This window comes from Cryptomeria japonica, chromosome 2 (genome assembly GCF_030272615.1).
Source record: "Cryptomeria japonica chromosome 2, Sugi_1.0, whole genome shotgun sequence".
NCBI classification, from domain to species: Eukaryota; Viridiplantae; Streptophyta; class Pinopsida; order Cupressales; family Cupressaceae; genus Cryptomeria; species Cryptomeria japonica.
In genome coordinates, this window is record NC_081406.1 from 430,401,741 (window position 1) to 430,413,668 (window position 11,928).

The 11,928-nt window shown below is 55.9% G+C and overlaps 3 non-coding genes and 1 pseudogene across 3 annotated transcripts; 2 read left to right on the forward strand and 2 right to left on the reverse strand.

Moving 5' to 3' along the window:
* The first annotated feature begins 903 nt into the window (after positions 1 to 903).
* On the forward strand, positions 904 to 1,057 carry LOC131062122 (5.8S ribosomal RNA). The gene has a single exon (XR_009110729.2). It is a non-coding gene; the product is annotated as a 5.8S ribosomal RNA (ribosomal RNA).
* Positions 1,058 to 1,284: 227 nt separating this feature from the next.
* Positions 1,285 to 4,218, forward strand: LOC131062241 (28S ribosomal RNA; annotated as a pseudogene).
* A 2,883-nt stretch (positions 4,219 to 7,101) lies between these two features.
* On the reverse strand, positions 7,102 to 7,220 carry LOC131062257 (5S ribosomal RNA). The gene has a single exon (XR_009110850.2). It is a non-coding gene; the product is annotated as a 5S ribosomal RNA (ribosomal RNA).
* A 3,650-nt stretch (positions 7,221 to 10,870) lies between these two features.
* LOC131062044 (5S ribosomal RNA) lies at positions 10,871 to 10,989 on the reverse strand. The gene has a single exon (XR_009110669.1). It is a non-coding gene; the product is annotated as a 5S ribosomal RNA (ribosomal RNA).
* Between the last annotated feature and the right edge of the window lie 939 nt (positions 10,990 to 11,928).

Sequence of the window (11,928 nt, forward strand, 5' to 3'; positions counted from 1 at the left end):
AAGGTTCGAGAAATCTTGCCAAATTGCATCGTGATGGGGATAGACCATTGCAATTATTGATCTTCAACAAGGAATTCCTAGTAAGTGCGAGTCATCAGCTCACGTTGACTACGTCCCTGCCCTTTGTACACACTACCCATCACTCCTACCAATTGAATGATCTGGTGAAGTCTTTGGATCGCGCAAATGGTGGTGGTTCCTGTCGCCGACGTCGCGAGAAGTGCATTGAACCTTATCATTTAGAGGATGGAGAAGTCATAACAAGGTTACCATAGGTGAACCTGTGGTAGGATCATTGTCAGTTCTGACCCTGAATCATGTAGGGGAGGAGGCGAGGGAGCCACGCCGAGCTCGCCTCCTTCCCGAACCTCGCCCTCGATGATGTGTGGATGATTGGGCCTCGCTGCATGGCTTGGCCCCAGGTTCCACATTTTCGGCTTGAGGTGATCAAATGCCATGATTAGGTGCATGCCCTTTTTGGGAGAGGTCGAGTCTCTATCTCGTCGAGTTTGCATGCCCCCGATTGAGCATGATGTCATCCCCGTGATCCGTCGTTTCTACGATGGGAAGTCGGGACTACTGCAACCCCCCATTACATCTCCAAGGGGAACAACATGTCGCTTGGAGCGTTCCCCGCCAGCGACGAGTGCACTCTCGAGCTATGACGCGTGGGGCAGGACCCATCCTCTGGCTGCAGGCTTCTCTCGAGGTGGCATCCTCTTGTGCGATGCAACGGGGTAGGGATACGCACCCTTCCAGTGCCCCCTTGCACTGGTGGATGGTTTGTGTCAAACACCCTACATCAGTGCGACCCACACCAAGAAGTCCAAAACATTGAAGTGTGGCCCAGGCACCTTTGTGTGTTTGGGTCGCTAGAAAAAAACATGAATAAGATAAAAACATGACTCTTGGCAATAGATATCTTGGCTCTCGCCACGATGAAGAATGTAGCGAAATGCGATACTTAGTGTGAATTGTAGAATCCCGTGAATCATCGAGTCTTTGAACACAAGTTGCGCCCGAGGCCTCGGCTGAGGGCACATCTGCTTGTGCGTGGCACTCTAAAATCACCCTCCCGCACGGAGGAGCGGAGATGGCTGTCTGTGCCCACCAGCAGCGTGGTCGGCTGAAATGAGCATGAGGTCCCTCACCCCATTGCGATGAGCAGTGGCCTATGCGGGTCGGCATTGGTTTGTGTAGGTCGAGCAAGGCCAAGTGTGGAACTTTAACTAGGCCATAATGGCCTGCCAGCGTGTAGGTAAAATGTTCTTGGCCCCTTTGCCGCATCCCCAAGTCAGGTGCGAATACCCGCTGAGTTTAAGCATATCACTAAGCAGAGGAAAAGAAACTTACCAGGATTCCCTTAATAACGGTGAGCGAACCGGGAAGAGCCCAGCATGAAAATCGGTGGCTTCACCTGCCGAATTGTAGTCTATAGAAGCGTCCTCAACGACGGACCGGGCCTAAGTCCCCTGGAAGGGGGCGTTGGAGAGGGTGAGAGCCCCATCAGTCCTGGACCCTGCCGCACCAGGAGGCGCTATCAGCGAGTCGGGTTGTTTGGGAATGCAGCCCTAATCGAGTGGTAAATTCCGTCCAAGGCTAAATACGGGCGAGAGACCGATAGCGACCAAGTATCGCAAGGGAAAGATGAAAAGGACTTTGAAAAGAGAGTTAAAGAGTGCTTGAAATTGCCGGGAGGGAAGTGGATGGAGGCCGGTGATGCGCCCCGGTCGGATGCGGAATGGTGTCAGTCGGTCCGCTGCTCAGCTCGGGGGGCGTGCCAGCGTGGACCATTGTGGTGACACAAGCATAGCCTTCTGGTCGCCCTGTACCTCCATCATAATGGTCGAGGAGGGAAGCACGCACCTACCAGGGCGGGCCCTTGGGCACCTGTGCTCTCATGGCGCTGGCCAGCGGGCTTTCCATCCGACCCATCTTGAAAGATGGACCAAGGAGTCTAACATGTGTACGAGTCGGTGGGTTGGGAAACCCGCGAGGCGCAAGGAAGCTGACTAGCGAGATCCCCTCTCGGGGGGTGCACCGTCGACCAACCCTGATCTTTTGTGAAGGGTTCAAATGCAAGCACACCTATTGGGACCCGGAAGATGGTGAACTATGCCTGAGCAGGGCGAAGCCAAAGGAAACTCTAGTGGAGGCCCGCAGCAATACTGATGTGCAAATCATTCGTCTGACTTGGGTATAGGGGTGAAAGACTAATCGAACCCTCTAGTAGCTGGTTTCCTCTGAAGTTTCCCTCAGGATAGCTAGAGCTAATGTGCGATTTTTATCGGGTAAAGAAAATGATTAGAGGAATCAGGGGCGTAACACCCTCGCCCTCCTCTCAAAGTTTAAATAGGTAAGGCGGTGCAGCTGCTCCATTGAGCCGTGTCACGGAATTGCGAGCTCCAAGTGGGCCATTTTTGGTAAGCAGAATTGGCAATGCGGGATGAACCAAAAGCCGAGTTACGGTGCCAAATTGCGCACTAACCCAAATCCCACAAAGGGTGTTGGTTGATTAAGACAACAAAACGGTGGTCATGGAAGTCAAAATCCACTAAGGAGTGTGTAACAACTCACCTGCCGAATCAACTAGCCCCGAAAGTGGATGGCGTTGAAGCATGCAACCTATACTCGGCCGTCAGGGCAAGTGTCAGGCTCCGATGAGTAGGAGGATGTGGGGGTTGTTGCGAAACCTTGGGCATGAGCCTAGGTGGACCGGCCCCCGATGCAGATCTTTGTGGTAGTAGCAACTATTCAAATGAGAACTTTGAAGACTGAAGTGGGGAAAGGTTCCATGTGAACAGCACTCGGACATGGGTTAGTCGATCCTAAGAGATGGGAAAGCCTTGTTTCAAGGGCGCACTTTGCGCGATCATCGAAAGGGAATCGGGTTAATATTCCCGAACCAGGACGTGGTGGCGGACGACAATGTTAGGAAATCCGGAGACGTTGGCGGGGGCCTCGGGAAGAGTTATCTTTTCTTTTTAACAACCTGCCCACCCTGAAATCGGTTCAACTAGAGATAGGGTCCAGCAGCTGGAAGAGCATCGCATGTCCCACGGTGTCTGGTGCACCTTCGGCGGCCCTTGAAAATCTAGAGGACCGCATATTGTTCATGCCTGGTCGTACTCATAACCGCATCAGGTCTCCAAAGTGAATAACCTCTGGTCAATAGAACAATGTAGGTAAGGGAAGTCGGCAAAATGGATCTGTAACTTCGGGAAAAGGATTGGCTCTGAGGGCTAGGCATAGGGGTCTGCACCCCGAATGCATGGGCTGTTGGTGGCCTGCCTGAGCTACTATCGCGGCGAGGGCGGGCCGTCGCGTGTTGATTGGGTGACGGACGCAGGGCGCTCCCTTCGGGGGGCTTTCCCTAGGTGGCAAACAGCTGACTCATAACTGGTATGGACAAGGGGAATCCGACTGTTTAATTAAAACAAAGAATTGTGATGGTCCCTACGGATGCTGACGTAATGCGATTTCTGCCCAGTGCTCTGAATGTCAAATTGAAGAAATTCAACCAAGTGTGGGTAAACTGCGAGAGTAACTATGACTCTCTTAAGGTAGCCAAATGCCTCGTCATCTAATTAGTGACGCACATGAATGGATTAATGAGATTCCCACTGTCCCTATCTACTATCTAGCGAAACCACAGCCAAGGGAACGGGCTTGGCGGAATCAGTGGGGAAAGAAGACCCTATTGAGCTTGACTCTAGTCCAACTTTGTGAGATGACTTGAGAGGTGTAGAATAAGTGGGAGCCGTTTCGGTGCAAGTGAAATACCACTACTTTTAACGTTATTTTAATTATTCCGTGAGGGGGAGATGGGGCAATGCCCCTATTTTTGGCCTTAAGGTGCGTCTAGGCGCGCCGATCCGGGCGAAAGATATTGTCAAGTGGGGAGTTTGGTTTAGGGCAGCACATCTGTTAAAAGATAACGCAGGTGTCCTAAGATGAGCTCAACAAGAATAGAAATCTCGTGTGGAACAAAAGTGTAACAGCTCATTTGATTTTGATTTTCAGTACGAATACAAACCGTGAAAGCGTGGCCTATCGATCCTTTAGACTTTCAGAATTTGAAGCTAGAGGTGTTAGAAAAGTTACCATAGGGATAACTGGCTTGTGGCAGCCAAGCATTCATAGCGACGTTGCTTTTTGATCATCTAAGTGCTGGGTGCGGCTCCAAAGAGGGGTTTCTCATCCGGGTGCCAAGCTGGTCAACCCTTGTGCCACATTTTTTTCGTCCAAGTGCTGGGAGGGGCTACAAAGAGGGGGGCTGCCTCGGTTGGAAGTGGAAGTGGGGTTTCGGGCATTACCCTCGAGCCACCTTTCTGTCCGAGAGTTTAGTGAGGCTTTTTACCGTTGCAGCTCCCCATGTCCGAAGTGGGGATTTCTAGGTAGGGGTTTCGGGTTTGCATTACATTTTTGCCCAAGCATCTAGTGGGGTTTCTGGTGCGCTCCGAAGCGGGGTTATTAGAGTGCCCCCTATTTTTTTGTCCGAGCGTTTGGTGGGGTTTCTTGCATTGGGGCTTCCTAGGCCTAGTTATTGGGTGCGCACCCACCCTGGCACGCATGAAGTCGGAAGTTGGGTTAATTTCCCGAGTGCGTACCTTTGCCAGGGTGGGCACCTTGGTGCGCACACCATGCCTGGGCTGCGCACTAGGGCGGGCTCAAGATGGCCTGGGAAATTAGTGAAGGCAGTGCATCAAAGATGCGCACCTCACTGCCAACCACGGTGCACAACGCTGGTGCAAACTTAGGAGCGCTCCGATGTGTGCTCCAAGGTGCGGCGTGCACAAAGTCAGAGCCCGGTTTGCCTCGAGTGCACACCTCGTGTGCACCTTCACCAGGGTGGGCACCTTGGTGTGCAGACCTTGGCTGGGTTGCACGCCCTGGTGGGCACCATGATGTGCACCAAGGAGAACTCCAAAGTGTGCTCCAAGGTGCGTCGTGCATGAAGTTGGAGCTCGGTTTGCCCCAAGTGCGCACCTTGCATGCACCTTCACTGTGGTGGGCACCATGGCTGGATTGCGCGCCTTGATGGGCACCATGGTGTGCATGAAGTTGGAACCTGATTTGCCCCAGGTGTGCACCTCCGCTAGGGTGGGCACCTTGGTGTACACACCTTGCCTGGGCTGCGCACTAGGGCGGGCTCAAGATGGCACTACACCTCGCTGCCCACCTTGGTGTGCTCCGAGGTGCCCACCATAGTGCGCAACACTAGTGCGAACCTGGGAGCACTCCGATGTGTGCTCCAAGGTGTGGCATGCATGAAGTCGAAGCCCCGTTTGCCCCCGGTGCGCACCTCGCGTGCACCTTCGCCGGGGTGGGCACCTTGGTGTGCACACCTTGGCTAGTTTGTACGCCTTGGTGGGCACCATGGTGCACACCAAGGTGCACTTCGAAGTGTGCTCCAAGGTGCGGTGTGCACGAAGTCGGAGCCTGGTTTGCCCCTGGTGTGCACCTCGCGTGCACGAAGTCGGAGCCTGGTTTTCCTCAGGTGCGCACCTCACGTGCACCTTCACTTGGGTGGGCACCTTGGCGTGCACACCTTGGCTAGGTTTGCCTCGGGTGAGCTTCAAAGCAGGGTTATTGGAGCGCCCCCTCTTTTTTTGTAGGAGCGTTTGGTGGGGTTTCTTGCATTGGCTCTTCCCAGGCCCGGTTGTTGGGTGCGCACTTACCATGGCACGCACGAAGTTGGAAGTAGGGTTAATTGCCCGCATGCACACCTTCGCTAGGGTGGGCACCTTGGTGTGCACAACTTGCCTGGGCTGCACACCGGGGCGGGCTCAAGATGGCACCCGCATTCCATTTTTTTCACTCTCTTTCAAAATGGAAATTTTAAAATCTCATTTTTTTTTGCCTTTTCTGGAAATTAGTGAAGGCAGCTCATCAAAGGTGCACACCTCGCTGCCCACCTTGGTGTGATCCGAGGTGCCCACCACAGTGCAAAATGCTAGTACAAACCCAGGAGCGCCCCAAAGTGTGCTCCAAGGTGTGGCATGCACGAAGTCGGAGCCCGGTTTGCCCTGGGGCGGGCACCTTGGTGTACACCTTGGCTGGGTTTGCCCCGGGTGCGCTCCGAAGCGGGGTTATTGCAGTGCCCCCTCTTTTTTTGTCAGAGCATTTGGTGGGGTTTCTCGCATTGGCTCTTCCCATGCCCGATTGTTGGGTGCGCTCCCACCCTCGCGTGCACGAAGTTGGAGCTCGGTGTGCCTCGGGTGCGCACCTTCACTAGGGTGCGCACCTTGTTGCGCACACCTTGGCTGGGCTACGCACCTTGGTGGGCGCCATGGTGCACTGCGAGGTGCCCAAGATTGGTGCGCACCAAGGAGCACTCCGAAGTGTGCTCCAAGGTGCGCACCTCTCGTGCGCTCCATGACACGCACCTCTGGTGCGCGTGAAGTTGAAAGTTGGGTTAATTGTCTGGTTTGCCCCGTTGCGCACCTTGCGTGCACCTTCGCCAGGGTAGGCACCTTGGTGTGCACACCTTGGCTGGGCTACGCACCAGGGTGGGCACTCGGGCATGCACACCTTGGCACCCACGTTTCCTTCAATTATTTTTTTTTATTCCTTTTTTTTGACAATCTCTCAAGTGGGAAATTCTATAATCTCAATTTTTTTTGCCTTTTTCAGGAAACTTTTGAACAGAGCGCATCATTGGTGCGCACCAAGGAGCGCTCTGAAGTGTGCTCCAAAGTGCTCTCCAGCTATGTGCACCTATGCCGGGTGCGCACCTGGCCCCGCCCAACTTCGCTCACCTGTCCCGGGCGCGCACCCAACCTCGCCCAACTTCGCTCACCTATCCCGGGCATCTGGTGCAGAACCTTAGAGTAAGAAACATTATTGTGCACCTTGGCCAACATGCGTGACTCGACTGAGCGTGCACTGGCCGAGGTGCACACCAATTTCACCTAGGTGCGCGCACAACGCCTGGGTTGCACCATGGCCTGTGAGCTCAGGGCGCCTCAGGTACGCGCTCGGTGTCACCCCGCGCATGTGGTAGTTTGGGCACCGCACCTCGGTCTGGCCCCGACGAGAATGCAAATAGGAAAAAGGTTAATTCAAATAGCATTGCGACGCCCGACGAAAAACTAAAAAAGGGTGCAACACCGGGACTTCCCGAGAGGTCACCCATCCCAGTACTACTCCGGCCCAAGCGCGCTTAACTGCGGAGTTCTGACGGGATCCGGTGCACTAACGCTGGTATGATCGCACCCGTTATGAGCTTGTCGCAGTGTGTACTTAGCAAATCAACGACCCACGTGCAAATCCACCCCGCCCACCCACCCCCGCCGAGGTGCACACCCTCCCTCGCCAAGCGCACCCTGTTCACCAAGTGTGAACCCTGCTCGGGTGTGCGCACCTTTCCCGAGTGTTGGGTGTGCACCCGGCCCGGCCTACGTGCCTGCACCTGGACAGGGCGTTGTGTGCGCACCCGACCTGACCAAGTGCGCATAGTGTCCCGTCTGCTCTGCGGTGCCCACACACCACCTCGAGCACAACGACCTGCGCTCACATGTGGGCTGAGTGCACCCTAGTGCATGTTTGGGGCACCTCTAATGCACGCTCGATCTTGCCCCGATGCACCAAGGTGCTCGATTTGCCCCGGGTGCGCACCCACCCTGGCGCGCACGAAGTCGAAAGTTGCTCTGAAGCAGGGTTTCTCGCATTGGAGCTTCCCAGGCCTAGTTGTTGGGTGCGCACCCACCCTGGTGCACACGAAGTCGGAAGTTGGGTGAATTTCCCAGTTTGCCTCGGGTGCACACCTTCGCCAAGGTGGGCACCTTGGTGTGGGCTGCGCACTAGGACGGGCTGAAGATGGCACCCGCGTTCCATTTTTTCACTATCTTTCAAAACAAAAATTTTAAAATCTCATTTTTTTTCTCCTTTTCTGGAAATTAGTGAAGGTAGCGCATCAAAGGTGCGCACCTCGCTGCCCACCTTGGTGTGCTTCGAGGTGTCCACCACGGTGTGCAATGCTGGTGCAAACCCTAGAACGCTTCGAAGTGTGCTCCAAGGTGCGGCGTGCATGAAGTCGGAGCCCGGTTTGCCCCGGGTGCGCTATGAAGTGGGGTTATTGGAGCACCCCCTCTTTTTTTGTCAGAGTGTTTGGTGGGGTTTCTCGCATTGGCTCTTCTCAGGCCCGGTTGTTGGGTGCGCTCCCACCCTGGAGCACATGAAGTCAGAAGTTGGGTTATTTGCCCAGGTGCGCACTTTTGCCAGGGTGGGCACCTTGGTGCGCACACCTTGCCTGGGCTGCACACCAGGGCAGGCTCAAGATGGAAATTAGTGAAGGCAGTGCATCAAGGGTGTGCACCTCGCTGCCCACCTTGGTGTGCTCCGAGGTGCCCACCACGGTGTGCAACGCTGGTATGAACCCGGGAGCGCCTCGATGTGTGCTCCAAGGTGCAGCGTGCACGAAGTTGGAGCCCGGTTTGCCCCAGGTGTGCACCTCACGTGCACCTTTGCCGGGGTGGGCACCTTGGTGTGCACACCTTGGTTGGGTTGCATGCCCTAGTGGGCACCATGGTGCGCACCAAGGAGCACTCCAAAGTGTGCTCCAAGGTGCGGTGTGCACGAAGTCGGAGCCCGATTTGCCCCGGGTGCGCACCTCGCATGCACCTTCGCCGCGGTGGGCACCTTGGCTGGGTTGTGTGCATTTGTGGGCACCATGCTGTGCACGAAGTCGGAGCCCAGTTTGCCCCAGGTTTTTCAGAGCGTTTGGTGGGGTTTCTCGCATTGGCTCTTCACAGGCCCGGTTGTTCGGTGTGCTCCCACCCTGGCACACACGAAGTCAGAAGTTGGGTTATTTGCCCAGGTGTGCACTTTCGCTAAGGTGGGCACCTTGGTGCACACACCTTGCCTGGGCTACGCACCAGGGTGGGCTCAAGATGGAAATTAGTGAAGGCAGTGCATCAAGGGTGCGCACCTCGCTGCCCACCTTGGTGTGCTCCAAGGTGCCCACCACGGTGTGCAACGCTGGTGCGAACCCGGGAGCGCCCTGATGTCTGCTCCAAGGTGCAGCGTGCACGAAGTCGGAGCCCGGTTTGCCCCAAGTGTGCACCTCACGTGCACCTTCGCCGGGGTGGGCACCTTGGTGTGCACACCTTGGCTGGGTTGCGCGGCCTGGTGGGCACCATGGTGCGCACCAAGGAGCACTCCAAAGTGTGCTCCATGGTGCACACCAAGGAGCACTCCAAAGTGTGCTCCAAGGTGCGGCATGCACGAAGTCAGAGCCCGATTTGCCCCGGGTGCGCACCTCGCATGCACCTTTGCCACGGTGGGCACCTTGGCTAGGTTGCGTGCATTTGTGGGCACCATGGTGTGCACGAAGTCGGAGCCCATTTCGCCTCGGGTGCACACCTTGCATGCACCTTCACCAGGGTGGGCACCTCGGTGCGCACACCTCGGCTGGGTTGCGCACCCTGGTGGGCACCAAGGAGCGCTCCAAAGTGTGCTCCAAGGTGCGGCGTGCACAAAGTTGGAGCCCAGTTTGCCCCGGGTGTGCACCTCGCGTGCACCTTTGCCACAGTGGGCACCATGGAGCACTCCGAAGTGTGCTCCAAGGTGTGCACCATGGACCTCCAAGGTGCTCCAAGGTGCGCAACATGGCATGCAAGAAGTCGAAGCCCAGTTTGCCCCGGGTGCGCACCTCACGTGCACCTTGACCAACGTGGGCACCTCGGTGCGCACACCTTCTCAATGTTTTTTTGCCTTTTTTGGAAATTGGTGAAGGCAGCGCATCAAAGGTGCGCACCTCGGCGTGCTCCGAGGTGTAAACCTGGGAGCGCTCTGAGGTGCGCATGAACTCAAAAGTCGGGATAATTGCCTTGTTTTCCCCGGGTGCGCTCGGAGGTGCACAGCATTGGTGCGCACAAAGGAGTGCTACGAAGTGTGCTCCAAGGTGCGCACGATGGTGTGCACCTCTAGTGTGCATGATTTGGAGCTCGGTTTGCCTAGGGTGCACACACCTTGGCTGGGTTGCGCACCTTGGTGGGCACCATGGTGCACTCTGAGGTGCACACCAAGGTTCACTTTGAAGTGTCCTCCATGGCGCCCACTAGGGTGCGCAGCCCAGCCAAGGTGTGCGCAGCAAGGTGCGCACCCAGGGCAAACTGAGCTTCGACTTCGTGCACACCAAAGGTGTGCACGAAGTCAGAGCTGCGCACACCTTGGCTGGGCTGCGCACCTTGGTGGGCACCATGGTGTGCTCCGAGGTGCCCAAGATTGGTGCGCACCAAGGAGCGCTCCAAGGTGCGCACATCATGGCTAGGCTATGCACCCGGGCGTGCACACCTTGGCACCCGCATTTCCTTCAATTTTTTTATTTTTTTTCAATCTCTCAAGTGGGAAATTTTATAATCTCAATTTTTTTTGCCTTTTTTAGGAAACTTTCGAACGGAGCGCATCAATTGTGCGCACCAAGGAGCGCTCCGAAGTGTGCTCCAAGGTGCACACCTCTGGTGCGCTCCAAAGTGCTCTCCAGCTGCGTGCACCTACCCCGGGCGTGCATCCGGCCCGGCCCAGCTTTTTCCACCTGTCGCGGGCGTCTGGTGTAGAAACTTAGAGTAAGAAACATCATTATGCACCTTGGCCAATGTGCACGACTCGACCGAGCACGCACTGGCCGAGGTGCATAATGATTTCACCTGGGTGCGTATGGAGCACCTCAGGTGCACCGGGGTGTGTGCACAACACCCGGGTTGCACCGTGGCCTGTGTGCTCGGGGCACCTTGGGTGCGCGCTCGATGTCAACCCCGCGCGTGCGGTAGTGCGGGCACCGCACCTTGGCCCGGCCCCGATGAGAATGCAAATAGGCAAAAGGTTAATTCAAATAGCATTGCGACGCCCGACAAAAAAATAAAAAAGGGTGCAACACTGGGACTTCCTGGGAGGTCACCCATCCCAATACTACTCCAGCCCAAGTGTGCTTAACTGCGGAGTTTTGATGGGATCAGGTGCACTAACGCTGGTATGATCGCACCCGTTATGAGCTTGTCGCAGTGTGTACTTAGCAAACCGCGACCCACGTGTGAATCCACCCCGGCCACCCACCCCCACAGAGGTGCACACCCTCCCTCGTCAAGCCCACCCCATTCGCCAAGTGTGAACCCTTCCTGGGTGCGCGTACCTCGCCCGGGCGTCGAGTGTGCACCCAACCCGGCCAAGTGCACGCAGTGTCCCATCTACACCACAGTGCCTGCACACCACCTCGGGCGCAATGACCTGCACTCACATGTGGGCCGAGTGCACCCTGGTGCATGTTCGGGGCACCTTGGGTGCACGCTCGATCTTGCCCCGGTGCACCAAGGTGCTCTGTTTGCCCCGGGTGCGCACCTGGTGCAGGGTGGGCACCCAAAATAGGGATCAAGCACCAAAAACGAGTTTTGGGATGCAAAATGGGACCCAAGCACCACAAATACATTCCAAGACCCATGATGGGTCCACGAGAACAAAAATGTGTTCTGAGACGCAATAAACAAATATTGGTTTTTAGGAGAAGAAACATGCTCTGATGCCCAAAATGAGAATCGACCCTGAAAAGGCCACAGGCCAAAAGTGGGATGCGAGACAAAAAAAAATGGGACCTGAGGACCAAAATTGGGTTCCCAGGTCGAAGACAGGGCAACCAGACAAGAGACAACCTCTAAGGCTCGAAATGAGTCCCGACGACTAAAACTAGGCAAGAAGCACCCATCAGGCACCCAACTCGACACCCATGGGATGTCGACCCACCCCGACACCCACCCAGGCTTCCACCTAGCACACCTTGGCACTCACCCACCCTGGCACCCAACCTCGCACACAACTTAGCACCTTTGAACCCACATTGGCACTCACCTTGACCTTGCCACCTTGGAACCCACATTGGCACTCACGTTGACCCTAGCACCCACCTTTGCACTCACCTTGGGACCCACCCTG